The sequence below is a fragment of the Somniosus microcephalus genome, chromosome 23 (genome assembly GCF_052327205.1).
Source record: "Somniosus microcephalus isolate GS21.2 chromosome 23, FLI_Smic_1.0, whole genome shotgun sequence".
In the NCBI taxonomy this organism is placed as follows: domain Eukaryota; kingdom Metazoa; phylum Chordata; class Chondrichthyes; order Squaliformes; family Somniosidae; genus Somniosus; species Somniosus microcephalus.
Window position 1 is genome coordinate 16,934,040 of NC_141009.1, and position 14,172 is coordinate 16,948,211.

A 14,172-nucleotide genomic window follows, 5' to 3' on the forward strand; every position below is an offset into this window, starting at 1 on the left:
TTTGTTTAACGCTTAGACCAAGTGCCTAGTAGTTTTCTTACGTCAGTGATGTCAGTCGGCTTAGCCAGATCCATTGTTGAAGGATAAGGCTGCCTCCTCGTGGATGAGGTGTGCTTTTGACTAGTCTGTGTTACTTTGTGCACCTTTGTTGAACTGATGACCTCTCCTTGTAATAGAATGACCCCGTTGGCTCAGCCTGCACTTCAGGATCAGTGCCTTCTGCTAGTCTTGGCACAATCTCTAATGTAGGATCAGTGTGCTGTGTTTACCAGTTTTACTCTGCTCATGTTTCTCGGGGGTTCTCTGGACAGTTCTGCATGAAGTGATTTTTTTTTTAACAAGGCAATGTTTATCCCCATCTGGAGTAGTATGTGCAGTTTTGGTCACGATATTGCAGGAAGAACAACAAGGCATTGGAAAGGTGCAACTTCTGTCTAATAACTGGCATAAGGCATAAGACATTTAAGCTATGAGGGGAGACTACAGAAACTAACTTTGTTTACAGTAGAGGATAAGACTCAGAATGGACCTTTTTGAGGTATTTAAGATCTTTAAAGTCATCACCAACATGAACCCTAAGAAACCGTTTACCATGGTTCTAAGAATGAAGACGAGGGTATAGGAGGAAGCTCCGAAGAGGGAAGATGAATGGACAAATCAGATATAACTATTTCACACACAGGGTAATGTTTGGAATTGACTAGTGAGAGAATTAATTGAGGGATATGCCTAGTGATCTGTATTCTGTAGCCTGGTGGTCAATATCAACCATTTCTAAAACCATGTTGAATTTTGCCCCTAATACATGCTGAGCAGCCACTCAGACAGAAGTGACTCATCTGCCTTTTGAAGTGGCATCACCACAAGACAGTTAATATGTATTTTGGGATTCCGCAGACGAGCTGCTTTGGGTGCGCAAATTAAAGTGGCCACAAGCTGGCAGACTACCGGAATCCCATAAGGAAATATTTAAAATACACAGTCTTACAAGATTTGAAACAAGACAAATAAATCTCTGATCCATCACAATCGATATCACCCACAGCCGCCTCATTTGTTCAGCTCTTGGAGCAGCGTTCAGTCTTCCCATTTGCGCACTCGACCTCCCTCTTGGATCAGAAGTCACTCGCTTTATATCTCATCTTGTATCCTTCGAGTCGCCTCTGTGATCTTTTGGGCTATGGAATCTTGTCAGCTGGACACCTGATATAGTGAATCGCTTGCTCGTCAGCTGGTGTGAGGCATCTGGCTTCCCATAGGCTTGCCAGATCCATGCTACTTATGAGATTGCATAATGCTCGACTTCCTCAGCCATTTGATTCAGGATCGTGGTTTCCTCATTACCATACTCGTAAATCACCTAATAAGAAAATTCACAGCGAGATAAAGCCATCCCAATCCATTCAGAGCCCTTGTATGGACTTCCATCCCGTGCTACCTTTTGATTCTCTACTTTAGGGACATGAAGTTTCTTCCCTGAAAGAAGAAATCAAGCAATAGTATTAATACTTGTACTAGGAATATAGGCCCGGTACTTGCGGTCCTGATGAGGGCGAACTGGCAGCGTTCGCCGTCATTTCGCCTTTGAAACTGACTGCAACTTCAGGATTTATCGCATGCGCTGCCTGACACAGAAATCCTGACGTTGTGGTCTGTCATTCACTGCTCCTCCACAGGCTGCACTGTCGACCGCCCCCCCCAACCAAACAAAATGACGATCTGACAAAAACTTCCCCTTTTCCAAACAAACGTCGCTGTTCGAAACCTCATAAAAAGTTAGCCCCATACAAAATGAGGTGTGACTGGGTTTTTAACAGTGATCTGAGTTCTAACTCCTGATAAACAACCGTTCTGGCCATGAAAAGCTAATTTTATATTGGTGGGATGTCAAATTTCTCCATTTAAGTTAAAAATTCTTGGATTTAAAAGTTAATAAATGTTAATTTTTTAATAAATTAAATTAATTTAAAAAAAAAGTGTTTAGTGCTTTCTATTTCCTGGTTCCTTGTCTGTGAGAACTCTGCATTGTGATTGGCTGCGTAGACAGTGTGTTGACGTCAGCAGCTCGCACTATGGGATTCCCACTATACCACGTTGATTTCAACTGCACTTCGGAAAAGCCGAACCCCTCGCCACAGAGATTGAGATCTTCGGGGCCAGCAGCAAACGCCTTTGCTTCGCCGCTGACCGCAAATTATGGGCCATAATTTTGAATAGTTTCTAGATGATCCTTTAAAGCTAACTCATCAAAGGTCACTCCTCTAAGATAGTTTCCATATCTTTTTAATTTATTTTGTCAGTTCTCCACAGCTGCAATCATGAGCTCCATGTAATATTTTAAATTGTGCCTGGTGTGTTTCTGGCATGAGATCAAAAGCAGCAGGAACCACACTGCTCATTCGATCTACTTGTGAAATTGTGCCAGTCAAGAGCTTATCGCTTCCCCTCAGCCCAGGGGTAATGAGGCCAGCTATAATGTCCTCGTCTGAGCCTGCATCCTTTCAGCTTTATATGGGTCAGTACCACACCAGGTAATGCATTTGTCCACTTCTGTTCTATCCAGTGTAAACTTACACAGGCTTGAACATTCCCAATTGATAGAGTATTTCTCTGATGTAAAATAACACACTGTACCTGCTCAATAGAACACATCCACCCTATTCTATTGTACCTTGAGTTCAGTTTGACCACATTAAATCATCTTTGCAGTCTCGGTGAGTGCTGCAGTGCCAGTATTTTCATTGGAAGCCGAGTGGTTTGGCACATGCTGAAATTCAACAGCCAATCATAGCACTGTAATTTCAGTTAGTGACCCAGCTTATTGGTAAGGCCACATTTAGAAAGAAAGACAGACTTGCATTTATATAGCGCCTTTCATGACCACCAGATGTCCCAAAGCACTTTTACAGCCAATGAAGTGTTTTTTTGAAGTTTAGTCACTGTTGTAATGTAGGAAACGCGTCAGCCAATTTGTGCACAGCAAGCTCCCACAAACAGCAATGTGATAATGACCAGATAATCTGTTTCTTGTTATGTTGGTTGAGGGATAAATATTGGCCAGGACACCGGGGATAACTCCCCTGCTCTTCTAAATAGTGCCATGTGATCTTTTACATCCACCTGAGAGAGCAGACGGGGCCTCGGTTTAACATCTCATCCGAAAGACTGATTTAGAATATTGCGTGAAATGTTAGATACTCTACCTTTTTTAAAAGTATGCTAAAGATGAAAAGGAAGAAAGCGCTACATGCTGGAAATTTGAAACAACAGAAAACGCTAAGTACACAACTGGTCCGTCAGTATCTGTAAAGAGAAATGACAGACTAACATTGGGTGTGTTTTCTATTTTTATTAAAAGAACACTGATGCATTGGAGAATGTTCAGGGAATGACTTGTGATCAGAGCCCTAGGCTTTTCATGTATGAAAAGCAGGTTAGAGGTAACAGAATTCAGTTCTTTAAAATTATGGCACGGTGTTAATACTGTAGATGCAAACCAGTTATGTATGGACTGTGATGGGAAAGCTGATGGACAGTGTTATAAATCTCATCATTCATCAAGAAACTACTCGTGAAATAACGCTGGACGGCCAGCTGGTGGCGCCGTCCAAGGAGTATAAATACTCGGGCGTGGGCACAGCTTGCCCAGGGACATTTTGTAAGACAAGGAACTAGTGAAGTACAACTAGACCTCCATGTTCTGAAACAAGTTGATTAAATTGACGTAATAAAACTCACTACGCACTTGGTTTGAGCATAAAGCAAGGCTTTCATCAATGATGAGATTTTAAATAGGCGGTAGTACAGAATTAAAGGTTATGCAAGGGATCTTCTTAGGCAGTCCCTCGGAACCGAGGATGACTTGCTTCCACATTAAAAATGAGTTCTCCGGTGACTGATGAGTCCAATGCGGGACCTACAGTCTCTGTCACAGGTGGGGCAGACGGTGGTTGAAGGGGCGGGTGGGTGGGGTGCTTGGGTTGACGTGCGCTCCTTGCGCTGCCTGCGCTTGGCTTCCGCTTGCTCCCGGCGAAGAGACTCTAGGTGTTCGGCACCTTCCCGGATGCTTCTCCTCCACTTTGTGCGGTCTTGGGCCAGGGATTCCCAGATGTCGGTGGGGATGTTACACTTTTTCAAGGAGGCTTTGAGGGTGTCCTTGGCAAGGGATATGTACTTTATAGAACTAGGTGATTCTCTGCAAACATGATTCCTGTGCACTGTAGAAAATGCAAAACTATAAATCACTAGACTATAATAGTCATCTGCGAAAACGTAATTTGAATAGCGAGTGTTGTCTCTTTGGATTGATAGCCAGGAGAGTAATGTCACCAAGTTAATTTTTATGGCGGCTTAAATGGTGCTTGTCCTCCCTCTAAGTAATTACGTGGGTTGGGTAAAGTGTCGTCTTTTATTGGGCCAAATAGCTGTGATCTGCCAAGGGAATGGCCTTCAAAGGCTGAATAGTGCTTTCTCATTTCGTTTGCTTTGTTAAATGGCATAGCCATAAAAAAAGTGGCTCCTCACGACACTGTAATAGGGTGTGGCTGTTCTGTGTGCTAAACTATTCTTTATTATAGTGCATTAGCAATCAGTCAAGTTGAATGCAGAAATAATTTTTTTTTAAAAGCCTTGATGTGGTCGTCCACCTCTGGAGTTCATGCCCCACACCAAGACTGGAGTGCATAATTTAAGATAACTCTAGTGCAGTACAAAGGAAATTATGGCTCAGAATTTGAGATGAGAATAACGGTGAGGCGCCATGAACGAATAAAAATATGCAGAAATTGGCATCGGAGATACCCTGCTCCTCCACAGGGCGCACTGATAGACTCGGCATTGAAAGGACTGCAACGGCATGAACTTGCTGTACTTGCCCACTAGTTCCGCACTAGGAAGTGCTTTGGGACATCCTGTGGTCGTGAAAGATGCTACTTCAATGCAAGTCTTTCTTTTCTCCTCTTGGCCTGCTCTGCTCCAGTAGAAATAGTTCCAGTTACTCAAGTCTCTTGTCATAACTATAGTTTCCCATCTCTGGAAAATAATTACACCCCCAAAACTGCACACGCAGCTCTAACTGATCTAACCAATATTTCGTATAAATTCATCATTGCTTCTTTACTCTTGTACTTTGTCCCTATTTATAAAACCCCACATCCTATGGGCCTTTTTCATGGCTTTATCTATTTACACTCACACTTTCAGGTAATTGGAACCTGAACGTCGACCTTAAGGTTCATCCACACCCTTCAGTGTCTTCCCATTCCTCTTGTTTTGTTTTCTCTCAAAATATATCACCTCAACTTGCCCACGTTAAATTGCATCTGCCATCTGCACTAGCTTGTCTTATCTTTGTGTGGCTCAGCTACTTGCTGGATAAACTCTCTCAGCCATCAAAGGAGCAGGGTTCTCCCTGTTTAAGGAACAGTCATCGCCCACCACAGGTCAAGTTCCACAGTACAGTAGCTCTAACTTTGTGACCATCGTGCCCTTGTAAATTGGCCCTACTGTTTTCTGTGAATCAGCCTGTCCCTAATTCTGTAATAATTAAAAGCTGCAAAACCGCTTGGGACTACAATGGATGTAACTGAATCGAGAATGCAGCAAGACTGGACATTTCCTCCCCCTCCTACCCTGAACACCTCTCTTAATGCAGTTAGTCATGTTCAGGCTTTCACTTACTAAATGGGTCAGAGTTAACATTACAGCAGTGGGTATCAGTGGGATGACGACACCAACTCAAAGCATCTTGAGACTCCTGAATACCCAGACTCATCGGGAAATTGTGTGCAGTGTTTTCATGTATTATTAGAATCATAGAATGGTTACAGCGCGGAAGGCCATTCGGCCCGTCGAGCCCATGTCGGCTCTCTGCAAGAGCACTTCAGCTAGTCCCACTCCCCCGCCCTTTCCCCGTAGCCCTGCAAATTCTTTTACTTCAGGTACTTATCCAATTTACTTTTGAAAGCCGTGATTGAGTCTGCCTCCACCACCCTTTCAGGCAGTGCGTTCCAGATCCTAACCATTCGCTGAGTAAAAAAGTTTTTCCTCATGTCGCCTTTGGTTCTTCTGCCAATTACCTTGAATCTGTGTCCTCTGGTTCTCGACCCTTCTGCCAATGGGAACAGTTTCTCTCTATCTACTCTGTCCAGACCCCTCATGATTTTGAACACCTCTATCAAATCTCTCAATCTTCTCTGCTCTAAGGAGAACAATCCTAGCTTCTCCAGTCTATCAACGTAACTGAAGTCCCTCATCCCTGGAATCATTCTCGTAAATCTTTTCTGCACCCTCTCTAAGGCCTTCACATCCTTCCTAAAATGTGGTGCCCAGAATTGGACACAATACTCCAGTCGGGGCCGAGCCAATGTTTTATACAGGTTCATCATCATTTCCACACTTTTGTACCCTATACCTCTATTCATGAAGCCCAGGATCCTGTAAGCTTTTTAACTGCTTTCTCAACCTGCCCTGCCACCTTCAACGATTTGTGCACATAAACCCCTAGGTGTCTCTGTTCATGCACCCCATTTAGGATTGTACCCTTTAGTTTATATTTCCTCTCCTCATTCTTTCTACCAAAATGTATCACTTCTCACTTTTCTGCGTTAAATTTGCCATGTGTCCGCCCATTCCACCAGCCTGTCTATGTCCTCTTGGAAGTCTAGAATTAGCCTCCTCACTGTTCACTATACTTCCAAGTTTTGTGTCATCTTCAGATTTTGAAATTGTGCCCTGTACACCCACATCTAAGTCATTAATATATATCGGGAAAAGCAGTGGTCCTAGAACCGACCCCTGGGGAACACCACTGTATATTTTCCTCCAGTCTGAAAAACAACCATTCACCACTACTCTCTGTTTCCTGTCACTTAGCCAATTCCGTATCCATGCTGCCACTGTCCCTTTTATTCCATGGGCTTCTAGTTTGCTGGCAAGCCTATTATGTGGCACTTTGTCGAACGCCTTTTGGAAATCCATGTACACTACGTCAACCACATTACCCTCATCAATCCTCTCTGTTACCTCATCAAAAAACTCAATCAAGTTGGTTAAACACAATTTGCCTTTAACAAATCCGTGCTGACTTTTCTTAATTCATCCACACTTGTCCAAGTGACTGTTAATTTTGTCCCTGATTATTGTTTCTAAAAGCTTCCCCACTACCGAGGTTAAACTGACTGGCCTGTAGTTGCTGGGTTTATCTTTACACCCTATTTTGAAGCAGGGTGTAACATTTGTAATTCTCCAGTCCTCTGGCACCACCGCCGTATCGAAGGAGGATTGGAAGATTATGGCCAGATTAGGTGACTCAGCAAGCAGAAACCATATTTGATTATATATTTATCGAGGTATGTCTTCGCCGTAACTATAATAACGGTGATTCCCTGAATAATAAAATGTGCTTGTTTTTCCTAGAATGATATTCCCTGTAGCAAGGGTTTGGCAGCTTTGATTCTTTTTTCCCCTTTGTGGAGCTGCAGTCGCTTGCTGTGTACGATTCTGAAATCAGCATTCAGTGGGGGTAGGAGGAAAGGGCTATAACATAGGTCCTTTCAAATGAATATCATTATTTTAAAAATCTAAACCTGTTTCATCAATTTAAATATTTTAAATTGTATAGACTGCTGATTATAAATATTCAACTTTAACATCATCTGCCTTTTGAGAACATAGAAACATAGAAGATAGGAGCAGGAGTAGGCCATTCGGCCCTCCGAGCCTGCTCCGCCATTCAACGAGATCATGGCTGATCATCCAAACCCTAGCACCCGGTCCCTACACCGACAGCCATCCCACACAAGCCCTATCACCGTAACCCCACGTATTTAATCCCCCCCCCTAACACTAAGGGCCAATTTTTGTCATGGCCAATCAACCTAACCCGCACATCTTTGGACTGTGGGAGGAAACCGGAGCACCCGGAGGAAACCCACACAAACACGGGGAGAATGTGCAACCTCCACACAGACAGTCACCCGAGGCCGGATTTGAACCTGGGTCCCTGGCGCTGTGAGGCAACAGTGCTAACCACTATGCCACCGTGCTGCCCCAGAGAGAATGGACACAGACTGCTGAGCAGCCCCAGAGAGTGGTAAGATGCAAAACTGAATTCCCAATCTCAGTAGCTCTGGTGTGGGAGGCATTGCATGGAGGCCATGTGACTCAGGAGAGGAAGGAAACCGTGCACGTGCGTGGTGCCAGGTGAACCCAGGATTGAGCTCAGCTGTGATGCTCCCACAGTCGCTCAGCCCACCAATACCCACTACCTAGGCTTGCACATGAAGAACGGTTACTTGGCCAGGCTCGTGGAGAACCGGCACTGCTTGCGGAAGCAAACCCTTGCGTGGCTTCAGGAGAGTTGGGAAGAACATAGGAGGGAAAGAAAAAAGACAAGTAACTGCAATATGATCTACAGCTAGTTCAGCGCACCCTGATTAAATTGGGACCAACAACTGCACTGGGCACTGGCCATGCCTAGGCTTCACTAGGGTATCGGGTACGGTAGCACAGCGGTTATGTCACTAGTAATCCAGTGGCCTGAATGAATGATCTCAGTAGATATGACTTCAAATCCCACCACGGCTGCTGGGGAATTTAAATTCAGTTAATTAAATAAATCTGGAATAAAAAGCGAATATCAGTAATGGTGACTATCAAACTACTGGATTTTTGTATAAAACCCATCTGGTTCACTACTGTCCTTCAGTGAAGGAAATCTGTCGTCTTTACCTGGTCTGGCCTGTATGTGACTCCGGACCCACAGCAATGTGGTTGACTCTGAAATGGCCGAGCAAGCCACGCGGTTGTACCAAACCGCTGCGACAAAGGCAGCACTGTGGGAGTACCTTCACCACAAGGACTGCAGCGGTTCAAGAAGGCGGCTCACCACCACCTTCTCGAGGGCAATTCGGGATGGGCAATAAATGCTGGCCTTGTCAGCGACGCCCACATCCCGTGAACGAATAACTTTTTTTTTAAGTGAAAATTGTAGAATCAACCATGGATCACTGACGGTCATGTTCTTCAACAGCTGTTAGGTTGCAAAGATGTGGGAGCCAGTTAATGCCAGCTGTTGGGAGACGCATGGCTCAGAGACCAGAAGTAGAGAAAATGGTTGTCGGAGGGGAGAGGAAGAATAAAGAATGACCCTAAAACTTGAAAGTGGTTAACCAGACAATCCAAACGAGAACTATTGCATTCTTCAGGAAAGGGCTACATTCCTCATGTTTAGTGAGGGACCGTCTGTGTCTCCTCAGCAACTTTAATATGTACATGCTGTACACTAGGACACGGACATCAGATCTAGGCTCGCAGGTTGGAGCTGGACTGTAGACTGCCCTTAATTTCTAACCTGTTACTGTAGCTGAGTGCAGCACGCCAAGTGTCTGGGCCATATGCTGTTGTTGCTGTAAGATGTCCTACAGCTGCATTCACACACATTTTGTTTCCAAAAATAGCCATTGCCTTTAAAAATCATATTTAAACTTGCATTTGCATCACAGTTTCTAAAAGATGAGCTATAGTAAGCAGAAAGGGATCAGCTGTTAAAATGTCCTCTAGTTGTGTGGAAGAAAGTCCGCAACATCTGCAGGAATAGAGAAGTGGTTCAGAGGTAAGCGTCTGCATTAATACCAGCTGCTGTTGAGGCTCTAACACATTCAGGAATTTTTTTCTATAGTAAAAAAGCAACCTTGCATTTATATAGCTTCTTTCACGACCACCGGACGCCTCAAAGCGCTTTACAGCCAATGAAGTACTTTTGAAGTGGAATCACTGTTGTAATGTGGCAGCCAATTTGTGCACAGCAAGGTCCCAAAAACAACAATGTGCTAATGACCAGATAATCTGTTTTTGTTATGTTGGTTGCGGGATAAATATTGGCCAGGACACCGGGGATAACTCCCCTGCTCTCCTTCAAATAGGATCTTTTACGTCCACCTGAGAGCAGACAAGGCTTCGGTTTAACGTCTCCTCCAAAAGACGACACCTCCAACAGTGCGGCACTCCCTCAGCACTGCACTGGAGTGTCAGCCTAGCTTTAGGTGCTCGCAGCCACAGTAGGGAGGGTTAGTTCTTTAAAAGTTTCTATTTTTTTTTAAACCTTGAATATAATTGAGTTTCAGATGGAAGATTGAATATTTTCAACCGTTTGACAAAGTATTTTCTTCCTGAAATTCTTTTTATGGTTATGTAATTTAGTCGTTCGTACAGTATTGATGTGCATTATTGCATCTCCCTAGCTGTGTTGCATGTTTTAAAATTACATCTGCACCTCTCTTCCGTGATTGAGTATGATGGGTACCATAACGGTGGTGGGTGGGGGGTTAGTGTATCTATTTCCATGCGATGCGCCAAGGGCTATGAAACATTACACAATAACATGTTGGTAGGACACTGAATCTTTACTGGTCACGTTGAATGTTGTGTGTGGGAAAATCTGGCTTTATTGAAGTGAAGTCTTGGCAGCTGAAGCTGGATTGAATTAGCAGAAGAATTGTTGTAAGAGCTTCGAGCTTCACTAATAAACAAGCTTATCCATCTCGGCAACTGTTATCGTGCCATTGTACTGTCAGAGTTAAAGGTGCAGTATATAATAGTGTAATTCATGTTGCAATCTCGTGTGGGGACTACTCAATTGTACATTTAACCATCAGTTTGGATTTTGAATTTTAATGTCTATTTTGGGTAAACTTTCACAGCAATGCTGATCTTTGTCTTTGTTTTTGAATGTTGCTGCATAGACTTAGGATTTCTCGCTGAATGATGTGAATTAGGGATTGTTGAAGAACCTTTAAAAATACAAGTTTTTTTTCCAAACCACTTAGGTTTTATTTGGTGTGCAGTTGTTCATTGGGCAGGCCTGTCAGAGTGCTGGATGTTGACAATGGGAAGCTACTGTGTAGAGAAGAATTAAGTTGGTAAAGTGCAATTTCTCAAAGTTTTTAACATTTTGAACACATTTATATATGTTAGTTTATTGTATTACAGGAAACTTTGTGCTATCCAGCACCGACAGGACCGAGCTGTTGCCGTCCCATCAAAACTGCCGGACAAACCAGCACTAATGTTGAAACATACGGAGATTTTGAGCTTCTAAACAGTCGGCCGTACCTTGCAAGCGTCTCTGTAGCTTAGCAACAGCTTCAGCGAGACCTTGCAGAGCCTGACTGGTGGGAAAAAAAGCAACAAAAAGAAAAAAAACCTAACGAAACGGCTCCTGATTTTTGCCGGTGGCTCGAGCATTCCGGACAGTTAACCTCCGGATAAACCAAAGTTTCCTGTATTAGGATTGCTTTACTGTGTGTATTACCTGAAAACGATCTCCAGATTCACATACACGAGACACTTGTAAAACCTGGTATTGCATTCCTGTTGGTTTTTATGGCAGGGTGGTAATTTCATGTGCAATTTGTCTTCACAGTAAAAAAAAAAAAAAACTGGCACGAGATATTTATACTAATCTAGCTTCATGGTGCAAATCTGCAAACAAGAGATGGTGCTTATTTTTCTTCCCATCTGTCAGAATAAAATCTCTGCATCATCTACATTGGGACAGTTCTCTCTTTTTTCCCCCCCCACCCCCAAGCCAGCTACAAAGTGCACAGTTGTCTAAATGAGACCTCAATCATGGGAAAATGTTGATCTTGGGATTATCTTTCACTTTGGAAAAAGAATCTGAAGGTCTTTTCAGCTGTTCTCATAAAACCTTCTGCATGTACAGAAGTTCTGTTGTTTCAAAGAGCTCGCGCTTGAACGTATTCCAGACTCCAGGAGATCGGTGTCGTGCGAGAGAGAGAGGAGACTTTTGTTATCATTCTCAGTAGCTGTGTGATTCATTCTCTGATTCTCTCGGGAGAATGGGTGTGTTTTGAATGTACTTGGAGCCCACTAGATAGACACCGAAATGCCAGAGCAATTTGCCAGGCTGCTATTGCTGAAAAGGAAAACCTCTTTCCTATTATTTTGTTTAAAGCATTTAAAACTCAAATGTTTTTAAGTGCGCACTGTTCATCAAGTTGATTTCTGTCCTCCATCTTTTCCATTTCCCACACCAGCTGTGGCCTTTGTAAGTAACAGTGCTAATTAGCACTGAGCTGGGTTGTGCTGTGGGACCATGCCGAACAGGAAGTGGTCTGCGACTGTCTGTAAACTTATTTCACATGGAACTCTTGCAGGCAGCAAACGGGAAATTTTCATCCCATCAGTCAGGACTGGATTTGTACACCGGTCCCAGAGGTGAAAGGTCAGGACTGGATTTGTACACCGGTCCCAGAGGTGAAAGGTCAGGACTGGATTTGTACACCGGTCCCAGAGGTGAGAGGTGTCTATTTCTGATCCACTGGGCTGTCCAGTCCCCCTTTTAACATCCATGTTATAGTCAGAATTGTAGAGATTCACATATCTCTGGTAAACAGGATCAAGTGCAAACATATATGGTGGGTATATTGTGTTTAATCAGAGTTTAGGACAGAATATAACACACTAGTAATACGGCAAAAACATACGACCGTGACAAGTAGCTGATATCGGACCCGATCAGACAGACAGCTGGCATGCGTAAACAGTTCTCTGGCTTCTGGTCTCTCTCTCTCTCGGGCCTTCGATGGTGAGCATGGGATCACTCTTGAAAGAGCGTTCGACCAGCTGTTCGGCTCTCCTTTCCGCAGTCTGTGTGCAAGCCCTTGGGGTGTCTTTTTATTCTCTTTTTAGGGGTGGGCCTGAGGCCAAGTTATTGACGAGACCATTTAACCTATAGAGATTCCACCAAAACTTCATCAACCAATGACAGCTTAAGTTCTTTGTCTTGGTGTTTGGATGAAAGCCCTCCCCAAAAGAAGGTCTCATTACTTCATCCTTGTTTTTACAAATTGAAGGTTCCTCCATTGGAATCCATCTTAACTCTTTTTACTCTCTTCCCCCCTTTTCCCAGCAAGTACAAGGCCCCAGTCAGAGCTGTCACACATTAACCAGTCGCTATCTCACCATTCTGACCTTCACAAGTAAGGTCTATGATTTACTCCCTCTTTCTGCTGTGAACTTTTCTCTCAGAACTTTTACATTCCCATGAATTATGGTTTCGCGCTGCTTTCAGTGTTCAATAGCTGTTGCTTTATACTTTTTTTTCCCCTTTCAAAAATACATAGCAACTTGCAACTGCTTGGGCTATCTCACCTTCATTTAACAAATCTGTGGAGATTATAATATGGTTATTAGTAATAATGGAAGAAACATAGGCTGGGCCTTCACTGGCCAAATTAAAGATACATTAACAAAGTCAAAACCCTAACTTACAAACAACAGATAACTAGCCTGGCAGGACCATCCTATGGGCCCCCGTGTGGAATGTTTATGTTTCACCTAATCTAACTGATTAAAAAGACTGTCTCAAATTCTAATGCAAGCTTCCCAGGAAAACGAAACTTATCATTTAAAAGCCATATACATTTTTAGGCACCCCTAGTTTCTAACAGAACGTACCTTGTGGATTTCTAATTTCTGTGAAATTCAGTCACTACGTCGTGCACCTGTGTAAGTTGCACCCAAATATTCAGGTGAAATTAAAACATGACCTTTATGTCAAATTCTATTGCTACATCTTGCAGTTGCTCCTACCACATTGCTTTGTTTGGAACAGCAGTTTAATATCTTGAGCTATGGTGTGGCCACTTCGGGTAGCTGCATGTGTTTCATTGTGGCATGATAAACCCACAATTCCCCATGGACTGGGAAAGGAAAGGAAGTAAAAGGTGAAAGAAAGACTTGTATTTTGGCATCTTATGACTTCTGCCGAAACATCCCGAAGTGCTTCACCTACAATGAATTACTTTTTAAGTGGAGTGACTGTTGGAATGTAGACAAATGAAGCAGCCAATTTGCATAGTAAGAGCCCCAAAACCACATTTGAATGACCAGTTAATCTGTTTTGATGATTTTGGGTTAGGAAGGAATATTGGCAGGAACATCAGGAGAATTCCATTATTCTATTCAAATGGTGCCATGGAAACTTTAACATCCACTTGAACTACAGGAATTTGGTTTAATGTCTCGTCCAAAGAATGTGGCATCTCTGACAATGCAGCACCCCATCAGTACCTCACTGGAGTGTCCGCCCAGATTATGCACTCAGAGTCCGGTGTGGGATATCATAACCTTTTTGTCTCTGCCAGCTTC

At 43.3% G+C, this 14,172-nt stretch overlaps 1 protein-coding gene across 4 annotated transcripts in view; it reads left to right on the forward strand.

The window, feature by feature from the left end:
• Nucleotides 1-14,172, forward strand: part of lrrc8aa (leucine rich repeat containing 8 VRAC subunit Aa) — a 61,907-nt gene that overhangs the window by 20,470 nt on the left and 27,265 nt on the right. Inside the window, exon 3 of one of the 4 annotated variants that reach the window (XR_015073340.1) lies at nucleotides 10,990-11,544. The exons of the other annotated variants lie outside the window; for them this stretch is intronic. The gene's annotated coding sequence lies outside the window, so the exon portion shown is untranslated. Of the gene's footprint in view, nucleotides 1-10,989; nucleotides 11,545-14,172 lie in introns of those variants that run through there. 4 annotated transcript variants of the gene reach the window in all.